Source organism: Triticum aestivum, chromosome 6D (assembly GCF_018294505.1).
Source record: "Triticum aestivum cultivar Chinese Spring chromosome 6D, IWGSC CS RefSeq v2.1, whole genome shotgun sequence".
NCBI lineage: Eukaryota > Viridiplantae > Streptophyta > Magnoliopsida > Poales > Poaceae > Triticum > Triticum aestivum.
Window position 1 is genome coordinate 277496533 of NC_057811.1, and position 25285 is coordinate 277521817.

Consider the following 25285-nt stretch of genomic DNA (forward strand, 5'->3'; position numbering starts at 1 on the left):
TAGGGTTTGTCCTGGGCTTGGGGATGGTCTTGTACACCGCGGGGACTCGCCGGATGGTTGACACGGCGGTCATGGAGGCGTGGATGTGCGCCACGCACAGGCCTCTGCCTCCTGTACAGAGAAGATGGAGAAGGCCCTGGTGGGCTTGGGCCGCGCTACTGTAGCACTAGGCTTCTAGTGCACAGTGTGCACTTGGCCCATTTTCTTTTTAAGTTTTCTGCTTTATTAATTTCGTACTGTTTTCTACTTAATTGCCAAACTAATTAAATTTAGTTCAACTTGAAAGTTGGCACATAATTAGTAGGCAATATTTTGAGACCACACACAATGTTTCACATCATTTGGAAAATTATAAATATTTGCTTATTTTGAAAAAGTCCAATTTAAACGAGTTTGGACCACTTATTAATTTCCTAGGAATTTATTTGTGAGTCAAACCAAGTTGGTTTCACATGACATTGAACAGGGAAATTGTATAGAACTATTCAAACATTTTAGTTTTATAGCTTGAGGAGAAATAATTTTGACTTGTCTTTTAAATTTGAATTTGAGGTCGCTTTGGGACAAGGTGATGATTAGCAAAATTTAATAATGATGATATGGCACCATTAATAGGAGTTTACTGTAGCATGACACCCGGGGTGTTACAAAGGGTCCCTTGGTGGAATCACGGCATCTTGCATTGTGCGAGGGCGTGAGGAGATTACGGTGGCCCTAGTGGCTTCTTGGGGAGCATTGTGCCTCCACACCGCTCCAAACGGAGATTAGCATCCGCAAGGGTGTGAACTTCGGGATACATCGTCGTCTCTGCGTGCCTCGGTTATCTCTTACCCGAGCCCTTTACTTATGCACTTTACTCTATGATAGCCATATTGTTTCTTGTCATATATCATGCTATCACCTGGTAGTTTATCTTGTTTAGCATAAGTTGTTGGTGCACATAGGTAAGCCTAGTTGTTGTAGGTTTTGTGCTTGACAAATTAACCGCTAGGTTTATTCCGCATTTGTTCAAGCCTAAACCATAATTATTTTAAGGCGCCTATTCTCCCCCCCTCTAGGCGACATCCACGATCTTTCAATTGGTATCAGAGCCTCGTCTCTCTTTGTTAGGCTTAACCGCCTAGAGAGTAAAGATGTCGACTAGGGGATTAGGATTCTCTGACACTCTTAGTTTCGATGGAACAAATTTTGATGTTTGGGTAATTCGCATGCTTAATCTCTTTAGGGTCATGGACCCAATTTTAGAGTGAATTGTAGATATGGGTTTTTCTCCTCCAAAGGATCCCCAAAGATTATCTTTAGAGGATGAGAAAAACACTTATCTCAATGCTCAAGCTTCTAATGTGCTTTTCGATGCTTCGAGCAATGTAGTTATATTTCAACTCATGCCGTTCCAGGATGCTCATGAGTTGTGGACAAAGCTTCAAGATAAATATAGTGTGTCCAAGATTTGTGGGGATGATTGTTCTCCCTCCACCTCCGGCCATGTTGCCTTCTCAACTTCTTCTATTTCACCTACATGTGGATTTCCACAAGGTAATGTTATGGTGAGTAGTGTTGGTCATTGCAATGATGATATTGTGCTTATCATTAATGACTCTTCATCACTATATTGTTGCAATGCTCCATCTTTGGACTTTAACACTTCGTGCACCTTACATGTTTCACATGCTTGTGTTGATAGTCCGTGCATATCATGTAGAAATTGCTTGAATAAATCTCATAATGATATGCTTTCTATATCTTGTTGCCATGATAAAAATGCATGTATTTCCTCGAGTTGTTGTGCTAACAATGTAGAGGAAACCCAACACTCCATGGAACAAGATGTGGTCTCAAATGGTATTTTATCCCCTACATCATCATCTATTGCTATATGCCTTATGGCTAAGGCTTCAAAGGTATCTCCTACTTTGAACCCCTATATGTCTCTTGATGATGATGTTAATGCTAATGATGATGAGGATAATGATGAAGAGAATGATAATGTTGCCTCCTTAAAAATTAAGGGGGAAAGGATTTTTAAAGCTCTTCATAAAAATAAAATTGCTTGTTCCAACTTCATGGAAATCATGTCCATTTCCATTGAGGGCAAGAAATATATTGAGGAGTTGGAATCTCATCTCGAGGAGCATGAGGTCACGATTGAAAAAATGGAAAGTCATGAGCGTGATTACGCTAATGAGATTGCGGACCTCTCTCAAGCTCCTGAACTTGAAAAAACCAGCAAGGAATCTCTTGAGGAGACTTTTGCTTTAGAATTATCTAGAGTTATGGAATCTCATGATAGAGCTCTTGAGGTGGCCAATGTTTTTGAAACTAAAAATGCTAAGCTTGAAGTTTCTCATGCTAGACTCCTTGAGGATTTTGAGCACCTCGAAAATAGCTCAAGGGTCATCAAGGGTGAGCTCATCAAACTCACCGAGTCTCATGCTCAACTTAAAGCTTCATATTCAAAATAGCTTGGAAAGTTGCCTTCTCCTCTTGCTTTTATTGATGATGCTTGTGCTACCAACTCTATTACTTGTGAAGCATCCATTTTGAAGGATAATGTTGAGCTACGGGCTCAACTTCAGTTGCTATCTAACAAATATGGGAAATCGGAAGAAAGTCATGAAAAGCTCTCAAACTCTCATGATGATCTTGTAGTATCCCATAATGTGCTAAAGATAGCTCATGAGGCCATGCTTGCTAAGGTAACATCTAGTGAGCCTCATGTGGATACTAGCACTACTTCTAGTCAAAATGCTATATTGCCATGTGCTAGTCCTTGTAATTCATCTACTCACAATGTTGGTACATCTTGTGATGAATTGCTTTCCTTGCCTTGTTGCTCTAACGATGAAGCTTATACTTCCTCTAGTACTTGTGTTGAGACTAACCATGTAGAGGAAATCAAAGAGCTCAAGGCCCAAGTCACTTGTTTGAAGAAAGACTTGGATTAGTGTCATGAAGGGAAGGCCACACTCAACAATATCTTGAGTGTGCAAAAATCCCCCAATGACAAAGGTGGACTTGGATTCAACTCCAATAAGAAGAATAAGTCCAAGAGCAACAAGAAGAAGGGCCAAAAACAAGTCAAGAATTCGGCCAAGATCATTTGCTTCAAGTGCAAAATTGAAGGGCGTCATGTTAGATCTTGCCCTTTGAAGAAGAAGGCCATTAGTGACAAGCAACAAGGGAAGCGGCCACAATTTCACTCTCATTCTCAACCTCAAGTTGAACAAAGGCCTCTTCCCAAGAAAACTCAAGCTAATGCTTCTCAAGTTGAGAAATCAAGTGAGAAGAAAGTAAAGAGTAGACGTTGCTACCTATGTCGTGAAAAAGGTCACGTCGCTTCTTCATGCACAAATGGTACCTTATCCAACCCTATTCTAATTGATGATATCTATTCTCTTGGGAAGGATAAGGTTGGCAATGTGTTTGCCAAATTTGTTGGTGCTCAAAGTGGTGTCAAGAAAAGAACCATTTGGGTAGCCAAGCCTATTGTGACTAACCTCTTAGGACCCAACTTGGTTGGGGACCAACTAGCTCATAATCAATCAATAGGTGTTGTTGGAGGTCATTGGAGACTTGGCTACATTATGAAGAATTAAGGGGACTTCATCATTCTTATTGTCTCAAGCCAAGTCATTCGGATTATCAAGTTTCTATCTTATATCCAATGTTCCTCCTTGCGGTAACTCGTGCTTAAAGTGTTTACATTGATAGTTACTTGCCCCTTTGCATGTTTGGTTTCGTTCCTTGCATGTGTTTGTATATGTTGTGCTTCCAACTTGATTATCTTGAGCAATCAAGTAAGTGTGTGTTGGTTTGCACATCATGTACGTGTGTGTCATGCGTTGAGCCTTTTGCATCTTGTTTATTTCTTAGTTGGCTCTTGTGAGAGATTAATGGAATATCCCATTATGGGGAAGTGATGTGCTTTGTGCACCTCACAATCCTATAAATGTGTGTACATGAGTAATACCATCTAGTATTGATATTTCAAGATTATCTAGTCGCTATGTGGTATGTCTTCTCATGAGAAATTCAAATTCTAAATAGTCCATTAATTATCTCTTGTTGGATCCTTTTATTTGCCTCTTGTTTATCCTTAATTGGTATCACATTATGGGGGAGTAATATGCTATGTGTATATTACTAGCCTAGAAAATGTGTACATTTGAGATATTGTCACCTAGATTTGATATTGTAAATTATCTTGTTCCTAGGTGGCATGTTAGCTCTAGAAGTTGCAATTTGCTTTTTGTTTGGTGTGAAGATGATGTCGGATATCCTTGCTATCTACCACCGGGAATTATTTCCATTTACTTCTTGTCTTTTGACAATTGGTACTCACTTGTGTGGTAGAATTTATTGATCATCTTTACATTGGCTTTTGCTTTTATTTGCCTTTTCTCTTGCCAAGGAATGTATCAACTCCCTTTGTCTTCCATACCACTTGTGGAGCTTGTTTATTTCTTGATCTTGTCTAGTATTTTCTAGATATAGTGAAAGTGGTGATCCCACCTTCTGCATTTTGTATTCAAATGCAAATTCTCTATAATGCACTAGTCTTGGGGGAGCTATCCTATTTTCTATAAAACGCTCATCTTGCGATCCTTATGAAGTGTGTGTTGGTGGAAGGCAAGCCGTTTTCATTTTGGTACTTTGTGCCATCATGAAACTTTGTAGAGAGCTTGGTTTGTTTGGAACCATCCTCTCTTTTGGGAGTTTGATATCTTTTATTTTGAGTGTATCAATGGATATCTCATTCCTTGATGTATCTTTTATGGATATCCTCCAAGTGATGTTTTATTCATTTGGTATCTTTTCTTCACTTGATTTTTCTTTGTCATTTGGTATCGGTTCTTGAAGGTCTTGAGCATGCATATTTACTTCATGTAGTCTCTATGGCATGCCTTTATTTGACCCAATATATAGGGAAGCTCCACCAAGTCTCAAATTGGATGAGATGTGCATGAAATTCATTTCCTTCTCTATATGCACATATTTATGTGGAGTTTGTCCTATGTATATTGCTGTTTCTAACTCTTTGGTCCCAATGAGTTTGGGTACCATTTTGTTTGTGTTGTTGTTCTACGAACAATTGGAGATGCATTGGATGATCGGCTCACTCACAAGGAAGGTTGTGTCACCATGTGCTTATTGGAGTCAAGCTAGGATGATCAATGAACTACTATCCACCTTCAATTGGTATCTACTACATCCTTCCAATGGTATCTCGGTAACAAGTATCATCATCTACTTCATGCACACATTTCTTGCATCAACCTTGTGTAGGTTGTATCATGGCATGTAATTCATTCTTTCTTGTGATACTTGTTTCCTTTCTCAAAGCATCCCAACGATGATCTCTTGTTGCTAGTTGTGATGTCTTTGATGCTCGTGTGGTTGGAACTCATTTATATACAATAAGACCATATCTAGCCATGTGCTATGCCTTCAAGCAAATATCTTATTGGTATATTTATGACTTCCTTGTGGATATCTTATTCTTTCCCTTTTGCAACAATTTCATGTGTACATCCTTCTTTGTGGATTTGATATCATCATGATCTCATCTACCTAGAATCCTATACACTTGAGAGAAGTTGCATATCTAATTGATATCCCCTTCTTTCGCGTCCACCTTTTCTTTCTTGTATTATTTCTTTGGTGGGTCCTTGAAGGTGTGTGTCTTGAGTGCGGATCTTATATCGTTGCATCTTGATGCACTCTTTTGTGGTGAAGATCATTTCCTCATGCTTGTCTTGACAAAGCTTGCCATTTAATTGGTATCCTTCGTCTTGATGAGGCTTTCATTTTCTATCTTCACCATGGGTTGTCACAAGATTGGTTAATATTTCTCTTTTTAGTGATCTTGTGAATCCATTTGCTTGGTGTGTGTGAGAAGGACATGTCATGCACCTTGTATCTCAACTATTAAAGACTATGTTGATGCTTAATGCTCATCCTTATATTAGTCTTCTCAAGTGCTTTGACATGACTCACACACATCTTTTTGGTTGAACCTATTTCCAAGTTGCCTCTTTTATATGTTGCTCAACTATTTGTTTTTTTGGAAGTGCTAGGCTTTGTTTCCTACATGCTCACTTGCACTTGTTGTGAGTTTCTATTGATTTTGGGGGAGTGATGATCCTATTTTGTGCACTTGGTATCCTAATGCAAATATTCTAAGGAGTGCACAAATCATGGGGAGCTTCACTAGTGTCTTTTAGAACGCTTCGTTGGTCTCTTGCACTTGTCGTGAGGTTCTATTGATCTTGGGGGAGTGACAATCCTATTTTGTGCTCGTTGTATGCAATTGCAAAACTAAATTGTGCACAAAACAAGGGGAGCTTCTCTAGAACACTCCTTTGCTCATATCATAATATCTTTTATTCATGTGGCATGTAGGATCATTAGTCTAGTTGTTTCAATTGGTATCTTTTGATAGCTTGCTTCAATTGGTATCGTTTGATTTCTTGAGTGCTTGTTTCTCTCTTTGTTATTCCTTTGTGGCACATCATTCTATTGGCAATCTTTGGGCCTCAAAATAGTTTGTCTTCCTCCAAGTATTTACCGTTGGATATGTGTATTGCATTCCACTCTCATGTTGAGAAATACACAATTTATGGAGGAACACAAGTTATATTGGCCTTCTAAGCCTTTCGCCCATTTTGGCAATCGATGCCAATGGGGGAGAAGTTTCAGAGAGTATTGTGCAGAAGTTTAGAGAGTCATCTCTTCTTGCTTTGGTTTTGTTCCCAAGCTTTTGCATCTCATGCGCATACATTATTGTTGCATGGTATGGTGATGCATAATTCCTTATATAAACTCTCTTGAAAGTGATTGTCATCAATTACCAAAATGGGGGAGATTGAAAGAACATGCGGTGCCCCCATGTTTGGTTTTGGTAATTGATGAAAATCTCTATGGACTAATGGTTGCCTAGAGTTATATTTGAAGGGTTTCTCCATAGGCTTTTCTTGGAGTCCATTTGTTGGTTTCAAGGAGTGTTTGTGATGACCAAGGTGCTATTAAGGAATTATCCAAAGATTGGTGTTACAGCATCCAAATGAATAGAGTTGGAAAGATTCAAGGTTGATCAAGACAAAGTACAGAGAGTGTTTCAAGTTGATCAACACACAAAGCGTAGAAGATGTACCGAGAGGGATCAAGCGATCCCATAGTATGGTAAGCATTGTCAATTACGCTTTGTGTACTAACCCATGGTCTTTGTGAGAGTTCTATGTGGGGTTAGGTTATCTTCCATGGGCTTGCGTCAAGAGGAAGATCACATACAGCCCATGGAGGATGACATCAAATCAAGGTTGTGGTGTGCAAGTTCAAGTGATGCATCACGAAGAGAACAAGTGCTTGAAGCTTACTGTCCATTGTGGTGACAATGGACTTGTGAAGATGTGCCGAAGAGTGGCTCACCCATAGTGGAGTATGGGGGAGCAATCTACTAGTCTTCACCGAGCCAACGAAATCAAGAAAGGTGGTCCAAGTTCAGGAAGTCAAGATCGTCTACATCTAGCTCAAGTGGACTTTGTGCAAGGCAAGGGTTTGCCCTTGATAGGTTCTCAATTTTACTGGTCTCATGGTGGTAGTTTGGAGACCGGGTTATAGGATTGATTGCCGTACTATTAAGGGGGGGCTCTTGATGAGTAGCTTGATCGTATCGTTCGCAGAGAGCTCAAACCATTGCATCCTTGCATCATCTTTCTTGGTTCTTGTTTCGTTCTCTTTATGCATCTTAGAGCTTATGGTCATCTTCTTGACAAGCTCAAGTTCATCGAAAACGGAGTTCACATGCTTCTTCCTTTCCGTTTTTAGTGTTGGAGGTTTTACCGGTCTTTTTCGAGGAAGGGTTCTCAGCATTTTCTTTTGGGACTTTTCTAATTTGCTTATTATTGTTATTTCTATCAAGATTGTGTTAGCCCTTGTCGCTAGCTTCCCAACAAACTTGGTTTCGTTGAATTCGGAGTCTGTTTGCAGAAGTTGTGGCAGTTTTTGTGTTCTGAAAAGGCTGCAGCGGTACTACCGCGGACAGGAGCGGATGTAATTTTTTACTACCGCTCCAGAGCGGTACTACCGTGGCTACTACAGCGGTAGTACCGCTCCAGAGCGGTACTACTGCGGCTACTACAGCGGTAGTACCGCTCCGGACCAAAAACTCGTCCCAAGTCCATCGGAAGTAGGCACGTATGTATTTTTTAGTACCGCTCGCAAGCAGTAGTACCGCTACCCCTAGCGGTAGTACCGCTACACCTAGCGGTAGTACCGTGAGGACAAGTGGTAGTACCGCTCCGACGGTTCTTCTGGCCTTTTGCCTCCTCGTCTTTGTTTTTCAAAGGGCTATTGCCTCCCTAGCGGTAGTACCGCTCCTTGGAGCAGTAGTACCGCTCGGTGCGGGGTGTGAGCATAACGGTTGGATTTTCCCCCACCTATAAAAGGGGGGCTTCTTCCCCAATGAACCTCATCCTTTGAGCTCGTGTTCTTCCCCCATTGTTGACCTTCTTCGAGCTTGCTAACTCTCAGTCCCTCCATGGATTCTTGCTAGTTTTTGAGGGAAAAAAGAGAGGAGATCTAGATCCAATTTTCCACCAACACTTTCTCCTCTATGTGAGGGGAAGCCCTTGGATCTAGATCTTGGAGTTATTGGTGTTCTCCTTCTTGTTCTTCCGCTCATTTTTCTCCCTAGCATTAGTTGCTTCGGTGGGATTTGAGAGAGAAGGACTTGGGCACTCCGTGTGCCCTTGCCATTGCATTTGGTGCATCGGTTTGAGTTCTCCACGTGATACGTGGAAGTTACAAGTTGAGAAGCTTATTACTCTTGGGTGCTTGGTACCCTTGAGCTTGTTCCTCTTGGGTGCTTGGGCGCCCCAGACGGTTGGTGGTGTTCGGAGATCAATCATTGTGGTGTAAAGCTCCGGGCAAGCGTCGAGGTCTCCAATTAGGTTGTGCAGATCGCCCCGAGCAACTTGACGGGTTCCGATGACCGCCCCCAAGGGTTGCCAAAGTGTAAGGGTTCGGTGACCGCCCCCAAGGGTTGCTATTTGTACGGCTTCGGTGACCGCCCTCAAGGGTCCCTTAGTGGAATCACGCCATCTTGCATTGCGCGAGGGCGTGAGGAGATTACGGTGGCCCTAGTGGCTTCTTGGGGAGCATTGTGCCTCCACACCGCTCCAAACAGAGATTAGCATCCGCAAGGGTGTGAACTTCGGGATACATCGTCGTCTCCGCGTGCCTCGGTTATCTCTTACCCGAGCCCTTTACTTATGCACTTTACTCTATGATAGCCATATTGTTTCTTGTCATATATCATGCTATCACCTGGTAGTTTATCTTGTTTAGCATAAGTTGTTGGTGCACATAGGTAAGCCTAGTTGTTGTAGGTTTTGTGCTTGACAAATTAACCGCTAGGTTTATTCCGCATTTGTTCAAGCCTAAACCGTAATTATTTTAAGGCACCTATCCCCCCCCCCCTCTAGGCGACATCCACGATCTTTCACTAGTGTAGTTTCTGAACTTGATCCAATAGTGTAGTTTATGTACTCGATGTATTAAAAAGATGTTTCTGAACTTGACGTAGTGAAGTATTACCTGAATTTGATCTAATGTTATTTTCATAAGAAAATAAACTAAGGACTTGGTGAAGCACTGGTTATGTGTTATCCTATTCAACAAAAGTAAACTAAACTAGTACCAAAAGCAGAACATTCATCCATTATTTACTAGTTTCAGAACTTTGTTTACTAGTTCTGAATTTGAATTTAATTTCAGAACTCTGTTTACTAGTTTTTGAAGTACATTCATCCATTATTTATGCTACATAAACAACTACTTCATGGATTCATCGCTTGTAAAACAAAACAAAAATGAATAATTCAAACATCATAGTAATGCTAATTTTCAAAATGTCTCTCCCCTTGCAGGCCCAAGCGTCTGAACGACATGCTGCAGCATGAGAGGTTGTTCACATTTGCCGGTTTCAGCATTGAAAGCGACAAAGAGAAGGTGAAGTTGTCCGGTTTGGAGATCAACCCCAACAAGTTCATCGACATTCAGTGCAAGTGGAGAGTTCCATACACCGGAAAAGAGTACGACTCCTTGACTGATGTGGGGGACCACAAACTGTGGGGGACCAGCCCGCTGCCAAACAACCTCATCGAGTACGCGGGAGTAGATGCGTATGCCACGTACAAGTCATGGATCATAATTGACTACATCACAGATGGTTCGGAATTTGCAAAAGAGCGGGAGGCTGAGAAATTCTACGACCACCCCTATTGCACCTTTATGGGATGAAGATACATCAGAGCCTGCCTTCGTTTTCCTTCCGCTTGTGCTTGCCTTTTATCTTGTTGTTTCAAATTAGTAGTTTGCTCTTGTTGGGTTGAACCAGTATGATTATATCGTGCTTGTCATGGTTGAACAAGTTTACTTATGTCATCAAGTCCAATGTTTTGCTTATCTCATTCTATAAGTTTGGTAGCTTCGTATGTTGTTAATCCATCATTTCAAATTCAAAAGTAGCTTCTGAATGGAACTTTGTGGCTGCTCTAAAGTACTATTTATGAAGCAACTAATCACACAACGTTGTTCCATGTCTAGTTTCGATTCAGTATTGTATAGAAAACATAACATTGAAAACAATCAGCACAATTTGAGTTGCTTAACAACGCTTCAAAAGTTGAAGCAAAGATTCTTAGTACTTCATGTAGTGTTCTCATTCATATGTAGTTGCTAGAAAATTAACAAGTGCTACAAACAGAAAAAGTTAAGAAGCATCAGCACACACTTATGTTGGCCGCTTGCAGATTAAGAATGACAGTACTAGTACACTTGATTGGACAGTACATACTTACTACAATAAAAAGTACAAAGAAGCATCAGTCCGTAAGCGCTACTATGAATGGACTATCAGTACAACTAAGTCTACACGCAAGTACCATAGTTCTGAAAATGACACCAGAAGACCCTTGAGAATAATCACAAAAACAAACGCAAAAAAGAAGGCAAAAAACTCAAATGAAAAAGATTACACTTAGACAGAACTGACAAGAACTAGAACAAAAAGTACCAGTCCAAGTAACTGGTGGAGTCAAGTACTAGATTCAAACAAACAAAAAAAGAAAAAATTGACCGCCCAAGGTCAGGGGTAGGCCCTGACACTGCTAGATACTTGAACTCGAGCCCGTGGGCGAATCCCTAGTAATCCGCACAACGCAGGGTCGCCGAACAGGGCCCACAGGTCATGAGAGATAGCGAGCGCCGTGTATAAGCGCTCAGGTGAGTATTCAGAGGAGTTCGACCAGTGAGCCTCGGCTGCGCTTATAAACAGGTCCGGAGCCCCCTCGACTAGCGAGGTGGGACTATACCCAGAGCGCATGCGCACGCCGCACTGCACAGCCGCGCGGACGAGCTATCTGGGCCGGAAAACGGCCCAATAGCCTGCATCATTTACAAACACCCCACCAATAAGCCCAGTTAAACAAACCAGAGGGCGGGGCAAAGAAATATAAACTACAAGAAAAATGTTCAAAACTGAAAATATATAAATTCAAATACTAGTTCGCAGGCAATAACTTTAAATACGAAAATATAAATGAAAATAATTTTAGCTCTACACCACGGATGATGAAAAAAGGAGAAAATATGATACAAAAACAATGAACCTCTAAAAAGAAGAGAACTTAATAGTCTATCTGTTATATGTACATAATTTAAAAAACCGAATTAAATATTACTTTCAAGTTCAACTACTAAAATGAAAAAAGTTCAAACATATGATGTTTGTCCATTATGCTAAATTTCTTATTTATATAAAATCTGACAAGTTCAACTACTAAAATGCAAAAAGTTCAAACATATAATGTTTGTCAATTATGCTAAATTGCTTATTTATATAAATTCTGACAAGTTCAACTACTAAAATAAAAGAAGTTCAAACATATAATGTTTGTCAATTATGCTAAATTTCTGATTTATATAAATTCTGACTACTTCAACTACTAAAATGCAAGAAGTTCAAATAGAATTTATTTGTCAATTCTGCTAAATTTCTTATTTATATAAAATCTGTCCACACCTCAACGAACGATCTGGTCGTAAAATAATCTCAATCCCCCAACCCACCCAAAAAAACAAAAAAAGTCAGTTCAAACATACATATGACATCAGTACTAAAAAAGCAGGATCAGTCAGGCCACTCACACCACTGTGACACCAAATTTCAAAACCGCACACTGTATGAAATTACATTTCAGTTCACACAGCACTAAACCATAAGTGCACTAAAATGATAATACAAAACTACAAAGGCCTAACTTAGGTTAGTACAAATGAAAATAAAATAAGTACCAGTTTTGAGCAACAAATCTATAAACTAGTCTATAACCCAGGGCACTGAAAAATGTTTTGAGATAAACTAGTCTATAGGACTTCAGTGGAAAAACAATACTTAACATCCACACGGAAAAACATCACAAAGCATATGTCACCTAAACAGTGCAAAATGCCATCATCACCACCCCTGAGACGTGCAAGTGGGATTTAGCAGATCATAAGTACAGCTCGACAAGACTAGTCAGTGCAGCAGTAAAAACCCTTTGACTTGGACGGTTGCTTCTTCCAGGCCACCACCCGCTGAGCGGTTGCCACAAGAGACTGCAAACGGGGACCCCCATGACCACCACACCAACGCCCCCGACGAACCGCCTCCCACACATCCCCGTCGACGCACTGCAAAATACCCCATTGTCTTCCATCTCTGCCTCATTCACAGAACCACCATTGCCGCTTCAATCTCCACTGCACACAAACCAAAAACTTCTCTCTCCCAAGCCCACAGTCACTGGAGGAAGGCGATGGCAGAGGAACCGACCGCCAAGCGTCCTCATGGCGAGCCGTCAGACAAGAGCAGCAACCTCGTCGACGTTCACGTCCCCGGCGAGAAGCGCGATTACACGAGAACCCTCACAGAGGTTGAGCTCCACGGCAAGGAGACGCTGGAGATCGTCTGCACCAGCAAACCAGACAAGGCCGACGAGGTGATGAGCAGGCTCAGGATGAAGGGCGGCGGCTTGTATGCGAGCTTCATCGGAGTTGATGTGGAGTACACCAGCGACGATGAACCTCCACAGATGGGGGCAGTCCTGCAGTTGTGCGTCGAGGAATTCTGCTTGGTGTACCACATCACAGTAGCCACAAAATGGTAACCCATACTACTGTTCATTCATCTGTTGTACTAGTACTACTCACTAAAAACTTCATTAATCTTGTTTCCCAACTAGATGAACTACTATAGTTTGTGAAGTGGATGCACGAGTACATGTTTCTCAAGTTACATGCATTTCTGAAACTGTGAAGTGGATTGTTTCACCAGATTAGCATCTGAAAAAATGTTTATAGAATTCTGAACTTGATGCACCAAATTAATTTCTGAACTTGATGTGTTAGCATAGATTCTGATCTTGATGCACTAGTATAGTTTATAGAATTGATGTATTAAAAGATGTTTGGTGAAGTGGTATAGGTCCATATCTTGATGCACATGTTTCTCAAATTAATTTTTGAACTAGATATAGAATTGATGCACAAAGATGTATCAAGCACTGGTATAGGTCTTTTATTCAACAAAAAAGAAAACTAAACATGAATCAAGCAGCACATATATCATTGAATCTGGTAAAATGATTCTTTAATTTGGTGAAGCATTTGGTGAAGCACTGAAGATAGCAAAAAAGAAAAATAACATGGTGTAGTTGAATTTAATTTCAGGACTTTGTGTACTAGTTTCTGGACTACATTCATCCATGACTTATACTATATAAGCATCTACCTCATGGATTATCACTTTCAAAACCAAAAAGGAGAAGAAATAAATCTTCAAAAAAGAAGACTAATCTTTAAATGTGTGTGTCCCCCCTTGCAGGCCCAAGCGCCTCAAAGACTTCCTGCAGGAGGAGAAATTGTACACATTTGTCGGTTTCAGCATTGGAGGTGACAAGCGGATGCTGAACAAGTCTGGTTTGGAGATCAACCCCAACAACTTCATTGACATGCAGCGCAAGTGGAAAGATCCAAAGACCAGCAAATACTACGACTCCTTGGCCGATGTTGCAGGCGGCGTAATCCGCCCATTCTACAGCGGCATGAAGAAGAAGATGGACAAGGGAGACCACAAACTGTGGGGGACCAGCCCACCGCCAGACAACATCATCACGTACGCAGGAATAGATGCGTACGCCACGTACAAGTCATGGAAGACAATCGACAACATCGTGACAGTTTGGGATATTTCAAAAGAGCAGGAGGCTGACCCCTACTACCACTGCAACTTCGCGGGATGAAGATGCATGAAAGTCTGCATTCGTATTGCTCGCACTTCTGCCTGTCCTTAATCTTGTTGTTTCAGATTTGTAGTTTGCTTTCGTTATGTTGAACCAGCTACCTTATGTTATGTGTGTCAGGGTTTGAACAAGTTTGCCTATGTCTATCATGTACATCATTTGCTTATGTCGTTCAACAAGTTTGCTAGCTTCCTATTTTGTTGATCCGTCATTTGAACTTGAAGTAGGTTGAAGTTGAAACTTGATGGCTGCCATGCAGCACTAGTCATGGAGAAACAAAAATCACACATGGAATTTTCACAAAAAACAAAAACAGTGGCAGACTAACTAAGGAAAACAGCAAATAGTAGACTTGGACACTCAGTACAGCTTAGACATTTACGGTAGTACTATCACACTAAGAAATCAGTTTTTAGTTTCAGAAGAACACTAAAAAGACTAAGTTTCAGCCGAGGAGAACATTCACTACTAACAGCATCGTGCTAATAGTAGTTAGAAATTGTCTGAGTACTGCAATAGGAAAAGCAAAGAACAATCGGTACGTATTTCCTAGTCACTAGCATGCTAGGACTGAGAGTTCTGGTACACTTGAACAAATGGTACATTCATTCTACAAAATATAAAAAGGAACGGGAAGCTTCAGTTCGCATTCCATAAAACATCGACACACTAAAGAATAACAGTAATAGTACAAATGAAATCTCAGTACAACTTAGTCTATAAGGCAAGTACTATGATCATACAAAACATTGCCTTGAGAAGAACCACAGCCTAGAAAAAAGAAGGCCAAAACTAAATCAAAAGGATATCAGTTCGACCAAGGAGAAAAATCACAAGAAAACAAAACAGAAGCATCAGCCCACATTGACCAGTGAGGCACTAGTTTCAAACAACACAAGAAAATAAAATGACCAAAGTACTAGCACAATTGAAATCTCAGTACAACTTAGTTTATTCGATAAGTGCTATGATGATACCAATTAATGCCTTAGAAAGAAGGCCAAGACTCAACCAAATAGATTACTGTTCAAACAAGGAAAAAAATTAACAAAAAACAAACAATAGAAGAATCAGCCCACATTGACTAGTGAAGTAATTATGAACTTTATACGCCTGTCCATTAAATGTAGCTAATTTAAACCAGTGCTTTAAATTTTACTATGAAGTTCAACTACTAAAATTCAAGAATTTCAAACAAAAATTTGGCTCTCAAATTTTGCTAAATTTCTTATACTTGAATAAAATCTGGCTAGAGATCACGTAGCAACTTGGTCGTAAATAATTTCAATCCCAAAAAAACTTCAGTTCTAATACATTATATGAAATCAGTTCTACATAACAAGGAAGCGTCACTCCACACACGCTAGATCCACAAGTGCTATCGTGACACCAAATATTAAAAGCCTTACGCTGAATGACATTACAATTCATTACTAACAGAACTATACTATAAGTACAAGAAAAGAGGGTACACCAACTATAAAGGTCCAACCTAGGTTGGGACGGATGAAAATAAAATAAATCTCACTTTTCCAGCAACAACTCGTAATGAACTTCGAAAAAGGTGTTTTCAGTTCAACTAGTTTACAAGACTTCAGTACAAACTAAAGAACTTAACCAAAACGAATTCCCAATGAAACATACACAAGTGAAAACAGCTATTCAACCACACTATCATCATGGAAAAAAAGATTGTTAAACATTGTGCCACACTTAAACACAACACAAAATATACCAGTAATTACATAGTACTTGACAAGACATCCAAACACTACAATCAAAGCCTACAATGCTTTCAAGACATATATCACACAACTATCCATTTCACTACGCAAATGATGACCATTTCTTCTACGCACCAGGAGCCAAAGCCTGAAACTCCTTAGGAAGCTCCGTCACCAGAAGCTGGTTATTCCGGTTGAACACAACTCTATACAGATCCTCGGCATTCCAGTCAAAAATACGAGGCTGCAAAACAATAAAACAAACTATCAAAAATCATGACACATTAAAAAGAAGAATACACAATCGGCCAAACACAGAAAAGTGAAAAGCTCAACTAGAACCCACATCATTATCTCGAATGTTCCCAACGATCTTTTCACCATCATAGGATCATACTTCACAGTATAATGGCCACATTCATTCGCCCCTTGAAGTGGAACCTTCACAAACGTTGGTTTCTTTAAAAAAAAAGCTCACATTTGGGCTGCTTGCTCGCATTGTACTGAGCATCACCATAAAAAGCCTTCATTACATGGACCATCCTGGAGATCTGTAAAAAAAGAAAAGAAACCACACATTTCCAGGTCTCAGAAAAGCAGAAACAAAGATGCGGAAAAATAAATCCAGTACAGATAATAAATGTCACTCACAATCTTCTCGCAGTCTTTATGATGGGTGTTCTTTGAAGGACGATGGTTCTTCGGATAAGGTCAGGAAAAGTGGTTCGCTTTCTTATCCTTTGGTAAAACCATAGGCTTGAATAGAGGCATCATGATCTAAAAACAAATGACCAAAAAAGAGATATTAAATATTCAAAATAAAAAACCAGCATGACAACAAACAAATAAAACCAAAAATCAGCTAGTAGAACTCACAAGGTCGGAAGTGAGCAAGTCTTCCTTTTCTTTGACATAGCTCTTGAAATCTCTCGCTGCACTCTCCACATTAAACACTTTATTTTCATCACCGTAAAACGTACAGTCAAGCACAACCTGCAAAAAGCCCAGAAAGAAATATTAAAACTCGTAAAACAATAGGCAGTCTTGTTTAAGAGAAACAAACGATCTCATTGATTACCGTGATGAAATATGGACTTAGCAATACCCTTTTCCCAGACGCAAAATCAACATTTCTATCGGGATCTTTCTTCCAATCATCAATGAGGAAGTCCATTACATCGCCCTCCATCATTTGCCCAGGTGCAAAAACTTCCCAGATGTGTTTCCCAGTGAAGTTGGTTACGCTACCATCGGGCTGAGGTATCATTGAGAATGTATTCCTGCAGCACAGACAAGAACAAAAAGCAGGGGAAGCAAGATAAGGCATTCATAGCAGTTCAAGTTGTATAAAAAGTAACAGTTCAGGTCATATTACTAGAAGTTACAAACAACAAAGGAAAAGAAGAGGAAACGTAATGAGAGATACTCACTCGGCATACTTCTCACATGCTTCATCGCTAAGCAACAGATTATACAAACTTGCGAGCCTTGTCCAGGTGAGGGAATTTATGAGGGTGAAGCTGCTGCACAGGGGAGCAAAACTTTATAGGAGCTCTGGGTGCACGCTTCGTGCTTGTAACATTGCTAGAATCCAAAGCAGGATCCTTCCTAGCACCACCAGCTCTACGGGCCACTATTCCAGCAAGTGGGGATAAACCCTTAGCAGCAGCAGCGCTCCTGGCGACTCTTCCCATGTCAGCAATCTTGTCAAACGCATCATCATCGCTGTCTATCAATTCCACAATGGGATTCTTGGGTGTAGAGGGGCTCTCTGCACAAGCAGCCGTAGAACCTTTCAGAGCTCCCAACCGCCCCTTAATAACACCAGATCTTGTCTTTTCTGGAGAACGCCCCTGGCTAAGATCAATAGATACGCGCTCGAGCTCCGAGAACTGTCTGCCAAAGATCATGTAGTCATGCTCATCAAGATCCAGCCACTCACCTGCAAAAATAAAAAAATAAAAGACCGCATCAAGGGTAAAGTTCAAATACATAATTCATGACAGTACCAATCAAGAAGTACAAGCTGCAAAAAATTACAAATGGTCATGCATTACGTACAGGGTTCGATGCCAAAAAAACCACGGGAGTCAACATCAAACACATCGCTAGTTGCGCAGGTATACAGAAAAGTCTTCCTAATGTCAAGAATGTCTTCATGGCTGTAATCCAACATTTCAATCACACCATCCTCCCGGCAATGATAGGTCTTGCAGCTTTGTAGCATAAAGAATCCACAATCATGTCTGTTAACAAAAGAAAAAACAAAAGGGTGCATCACAAATACGAAAATACAGGAACACCACCCTCCGAGCAACAAAAACAACTAACGAAAAATCGTTAAAAACGGATACTCACATTTTTTCTGCTGCGGCACCCGCACAAACTCGCAAGAGAAACCATCAATATGCACCAGCGATAACGGTTTGGCCCTATCTACGCTGGACTCCCTCCAAAGATTCTTTATGTTATCTGTCATATTCCTTAAGAATCTAACTGCATCACTCCAGGTTTCATCGCGCAGTGAATCAAGACACTCGAAACGATGGAACCTCAAATTCAGAACAATCAAGCACCAATGCCCAGATTCTTCGCTAGGCTTCCTGGGAGCCGCAAATGACGGCGGATCAAAAGTAGGGAAAAGAAGCTGACAAAAAAGTCACAGAGGAAAAATGAATTTAACAAATCATAATGAAACAAAAAAATCAGCCTCCAAACAATTAAATAATAGAGGGAAATTGGAATTCAGAAGTACAAACAAAAATCAGATAATCATAAGTTCTAATTGAGTAAGCAACCCACTACAAAAAATAAATGCTACTCAAGTTTATATTGCAACAAACATATCAGTTCAATTTCCTTGCGACAATAAGTTCAGCTTTAAAAAAAGAAGCACACATCATTCATAGGGCAGGGGTAAAAGCAGGCTACTCAAGTTCATTCCCCCACCCCCCAAAATTGCAAGAAAACATGACAGTTCTAGTTCATGAGTACAAAAAGTATAAGTTCACCTACTTGGTCAAAACCATCAGCCCCTGATCTCGTGAACCAATTTAGCACATTGGAATCAATATTTCCATCATGGATCTTGATCTGTTGTACAAAAAGAACAACAACAGTTAGAAAATTGGCAAAACAAGTTATCATCCTATCTACAAAGAAAAATACTGACCGTCACCCATCTGGGAACTATCAACTTGTCAGTGTCTCGGTACTTCTGACGTAGAGAATATAAAACAACGTCAGCACTGTCTGAGTTGAGCATGCCAGTGGGGACAAACGCTTTACCAATAGAACCAACACTGGCATCACATTCTTTATTTTGAAACATCGGCTTGTGACTAGGAAAACACAAAAGATTAGATGAATTAAAACTACTGCAATAACAACAATAATCATATGAGAGAAAGAAAAAGAGACAAAAATGGTACGGGCAAAATAACAAAATTACCATTTCGTATGGTTCGTGCGCAACCTCGTAACAGCGAAGAAAAACATATCAACCTTAACAACATTACCACTTTCTGCTTGCAGAAAAAGAAGAAAAATAATAAGTTCAAGCACTACAAGTGAACATGTCCAAAATGCCAAAATTGAGAAGTACGCCTCATTTACAAGTCCTTACCTGCACTATCAGCGTTTGACAATGACGGTAGTTCCTGTGATGAGACCAATATGCCTCCAATTTCAGGGTTTGACGATGGGAGATCTTGAGAGGACACCAATATCGCTGCGCTTTCAAGGTCTGTAGAAAGAAAATCCTGGGACGACACGAGTGCCTCCTGCGTCAAGGGGCCAGAAGAAATCGACAGAAGTAAATCATCATCCTCGGATGGCACCTCCTCCACGCTAGAGGCATCTTGCAATGCATCACCGTAATCAAGTCCTCCAGGCGGGAAATTCTCCAGCGGCAAATCTTCACAATCAGAAACATTTTCATTCCCAGCAATACCAACACCAGACGATTTGGCATCAAATATGCTGGCAGCACCAACATCCTCATCAGCAACTTTGGTACCAACATCGCGCCCACTACTCAATGGAACACCACGAGCATCATCTCCACCACTAACGACAGCCTCACGCTCAACATCAGTCATCTGAAGAAATAAAAATTCAGAAAAAGTGAATAATATGAGCAAAACTAACAATCAAAAATAAGCTAGCAAGAGGTGCACAGAAAAACAAAACCTTAGAAGCATTCGCAGCAACATCATCGATCTTGCTACTGCTAACATTCAAAGGAACATCACCAACGGGCGAACAAGGCTCGTCGTCAACAACAGGACCCTGATTCATATGTAATGAAGCAAAAAAACAATGCTATTATTAGCAACAATAAACACAAGGAATTAAACCACAGTAACAAAAAAGGTATGTCTCACCTGCAAACTCTTAACGGTGTGGGATAGAAAAATGAACAAGCAAGGTACATTGGTGCGCATGAAAAATCAAGAAATATGTATAAACGCAATAAAAATAAAAATAACCTTGCGCTTATCAGTAGATGGATCATTAACTCCACGGTCAACAGCAGCCTCAACATTATGATGGTCTCCTGCATGAAAAGAAAAGTTAATAAACAGATGAAGATGAGGAAGTTCAACTACAATACTGATAGCACAACAACATAGTAAACATTGCAAACATCGAGGACTGACTCACATCAACAACAAGGTGCTCCAAGCCAACATCGTTCGTATGGTGATCAGAAACATTAGCCTCGATACCATCACCAGCCTTGCTATCGGTGGCAGCAGCCTCATCCTGCTCAATCTACATGGAATAAAATTAATAAACAAATGAAGATGAGAAAGTTCAACTACAACACTGACAGCAGAACAACATAGTAAACATTGCAAACACCGAGGACTAACTCACATCAACAACAGGGCGCTCCAAGTCAACATCATTCGTTTCGTGATCAGAAACATTAGCCTCGATACCATCACCAGCCCTGCTATCGGTGGCAGCAGCCCCATCCTGCTCAATCTGCCTGATAACAACATTTGCACTTTCTTCATATGGCATGCAGCGAGAGTCTTGCATAGTTTTGAAACACTTCATGTTGTTCAACAGACGAACCGAGCTCTGAACTAGATTAGCAGCACCGTCAGGCATATCACCAATAAAAATTCTCTCCATCTCAATATAGTCCACTGCTTAAATAAAGAAGGCAAGTAGAAAATAAAGAAGCCACACCTTAAATAAATGAATATAGAAAACAAAACAAGCATATGAAGGCAAGTAGAAAAAAGAAAAGATTGCACAAGTTCAACTCTTGAAACAACATCAGTACCACCCTCGATTGATGCAAACAATGACCAGCCTCGCCTGGCCAGCATACCAGCCCAGACACAATTAAATCATTGCAAGTACAACTAGTTAGTCACATATAGTACAAAACACGTACCACTACAAATTCATCTTCAGAATCAACTTCGTTGTCATCTTCTTCAGATACAACATCTTCAACTTCGACACGAGCATGCTTCTTCACACCTTTGTTCACCTTCGCAGGATGAACTTTACGCTTATTATTTTCTTTCAACAAAGAGCGCTCTGGAAGAGGAGACGAAGAAGGCTTCTTATTTGTGAAAACTCGTGGACTCCGACGAACAGGGGAGCCACCAAGTTTGCTTGGACCAATCTTCACAGCAACACTATCCCCATCAGCTTTGCTATTACAAGGTTGGGAACCAGCTTTCACACGAGGGCTACGCCTCTGTGTGCCATCAGGATTTCGATCTGACATCTTCCTCTTCAAAACAGCTTTCTTCTCCTTAACTGCATCACGAGTAAACACTTGCGTCAAACGAGTTTGCATCAGGTTTGTCTTCACAGGCATGTCACTTCCATGAGATCCATCATCAAGAGTTGAAAAGGCCGCGTCACCACCTTCATCACCTACACCTTCAGGAGCTTGAGCAATATCCCGATCACTTCGTTGAACACAGGCAGCCTTTTGAGGCCGTTCCAACTCCTTTCTCCTCTGGAAATCACACTTCTTCTTTCTTATCCTTTCATCCTCGAGCTGTAACTGCATAGGAACATCCTCAGCCTGAGCAACAGGCTCAGTGCCATCAACACTCTGTGACTGAGCAACAGACAACTGCAAGCTGCCATCAACATCATGAATGTTAAGAGAATACATTCCATCATTAATATCTTTGACAACATCAGCAATGTCCTCAGGAGCACCATGGCTGTCATTAACTTCATAAACCAACAACATAAGCACGCACATATAAAATCAAAACACAATTAACATTGCAGAGACAAGATAAATAAAGCGCATAGCATCAGACACAAACAAAAGGAACAACTGATGTAGCTAAGCATATTAATGTATTCAAGACTGATAAAAAGGAGCAAATATAAGGGAAACACCAGCAATATTCGCAAGTTCTTCTAGAGGATTTGGTGTCTCAAAAATAACATTCACAAGATCTTGAAAGCGTTTGATTTGTCAGAATCAGGAGGCACTGGCACTCCAACATCTGCAACAACATCATAATTAGCAAAAAAATACATGAACAAGCAATCAGTTCAACTATATGAACAATACAAGTGCACCCAATAAAACAATATGAACCCACCACTGGCACAACAAACTTCAGAATGACAACTCTTTCAACATCATACTAGTTCTTCACTGACTACTACAACCTATTCAAATGCCAGGATAGCAGTTCAAACTACAGATGGTGATCAGTACTACAACCTATATGCAGGTCACATCAACCGCCAAAACTATACACACCACACATTCCAGGGCAAAATTAACAGCTATCAAAATACATACAACTTATAAAGTCGATACGTCAACACCTATACAACCTAAAAACCAGATCTGTTAAAACATCATCCAAATTACAGGGAAAATCACCTGCGTTCAACTTGTCCGGACTGGATGATGTACCCATTGAGATCTACAGACCTAAAATCTGCCGAACCAGATCTGCAAGACACATGAACAAAAATTAGGGCTCTGACCTATTTCAGAAACGAAGCACGCCATACAAAGCAAAACTCTTACCAGCAAACACAAAACCCGCCACCGAATCGAGTATCACTGTCGCCAACCGCTCGTTCAAGAGCAAAGGAACCCTAGCGAATCCAGCCCGAGACAGCAAAAGAGCAATAGCTTAGAAATAGAGGGAAAAATCTATACATAAGAGGACACAAGGGAAGTCAATCACAGAGCAAAAGGAGCAAAACAGAGCACCAGACCTACACCCCTCAGATCCAACCCGTCGGCCGACGCTCCCGCGGCGAAACAGGAGAAGTAAATTCTCTGCGAGAAGAGGGGAACGAAGAAGGAATCGATTTGTAGAGGGGAGAGGAGCGGAACGGGGGAGAGTGGAGGTTAAAAGGTGAGTGGGAGAAAACCGACAGCTAAAGCCCAGAACCGTGGCAAAGCCCACTGTCTCTGGGCAGTTACCAAAGATAATAGCAAAAATTAAATGCTATAAAAAAATTAATATAGAGGGAGAAAACAAACGGCTAAAGTAAAAATAAGAACTCACAACAGTACAATAAAAATTATCAAAAAGTACAAATGAAATAATAATTCATAATGGTGCTGGTTTTTCCCCTAAAAATAAAGATAAGATAACGGGGGCAAGTCATGTTACAGACTCGCCTCCGCACGCGACGCCACGGCATGCCGCGTCGTCGCCTGCTACAGCTCGTTCTTGGCTCGGCCTCGCGGGATGGGGGAGGGGGGTCGACCCCCCTCCCCCCCGGCTCGGCCTCGCGCTAACGCGGCAGTGCACTCGTTTGACAGGCGCAGTGCGGTTATTCTGTTTCCCCCCACCCCCACACGCACCCACACACCCCTAGAGATAGATAATGGGGGCAAGTCAATACAAGGAAGATGTGTCAGTACAACTATGCCCCTCGGTGCAGTGCCGTGCGGTGCGGGGGCAAGTCATGTTACGGACTCGCCTCCGCATGCGATGCCGCGGCACGCCGCGTCGTCGCCTGCTACGGCTCGTTCCTTGCTCGGCCTCGCCGGGATGGGGGATGGGGGTCCCGACGCCCCCTCCCCCCCGGCTCGGCCTTGCGCTAACGCGGTAGTGCGCTCGTTTGACAAGCGCATTGCGGTTATTTTGTTTCTCCCCACCCCCACACGCACCCACACACCCCTAAAGATAGATAATGGGGGCAAGTCCATACAAGTAAGATGTGTCAGTACAACTATGCCCCTCGGTGCGGTGCAGGGGCAAGTCATGTTACGGACTCGTCTTCGCATGCGACGCTGCAGCACGCCGCGTCGTCGCCTGCTACGGCTCGTTCCTGGCTCGGCCTCGCCGGGATGGGGGAGGGGGGTCGCGATCGCCCTCCCCCCGACTCGGCCTCGCGCTAACGCGGCAGTGCGCTCGTTTGACAGGCACAGTGCGGTTATTCTGTCCCCCCCCCCCACACGCACCCACACACCCCTAAATATAGATAATGGGGGCAAGTCCATACAAGGAAGATGTGTCAGTACAACTATGCCCCTAGGTGCGGTGCGGGGGCAAGTCATGTTACGGACTCGCCTCCGCATGCGACGCGGCGGCACGCCGCGGCGTCGCCTGCTACGGCTCGTTCCTGGTGTCGGTGTCAAAACCGGCGGATCTTGGGTAGGGGGTCCCGAACTGTGCGTCTATGGCGGATGGTAACAGGAGGTGGGGGACACAATGTTTACCCAGGTTCGGGCCCTCTTGATGGAGGTAATACCCTACTTCTTACTTGATTGATCTTGATGATATGAGTATTACAAGAGTTGATCTACCACGAGATCGTAGAGGCTAAACCCTAGAAGCTAGCCTATGATTATCATTGTTGTTTTTTGTCCTACGGACTAAACCCTCCGGTTTATATAGACACGGAGGGGGCTAGGGTTACATAGAGTCGGTTACAAGGGAGGAGATCTACATATCCGAATTGCCAAGCTTGCCTTCCACGAAAGGAGACTCCCACCCGGACACGGGACAAAGTCTTCAATCTTGTATCTTCATAGTCCAATAGTCCGGCTGTCTGAGGACCCCCTAATCCAGGACTCCCTCAGTAGCCCCTGAACCAGGCTTCAATGACGCCGAGTCCAGCGCGCAGCTTGTCTCCGGCATTGTAAGGCGGGTTCCTCCTCCGAATACTCCATAGAAGATTTTGAACACAAGGATCGTGTCCGGCTCTGCAAAACAAATTCCACATTCCACCGTAGAGAGT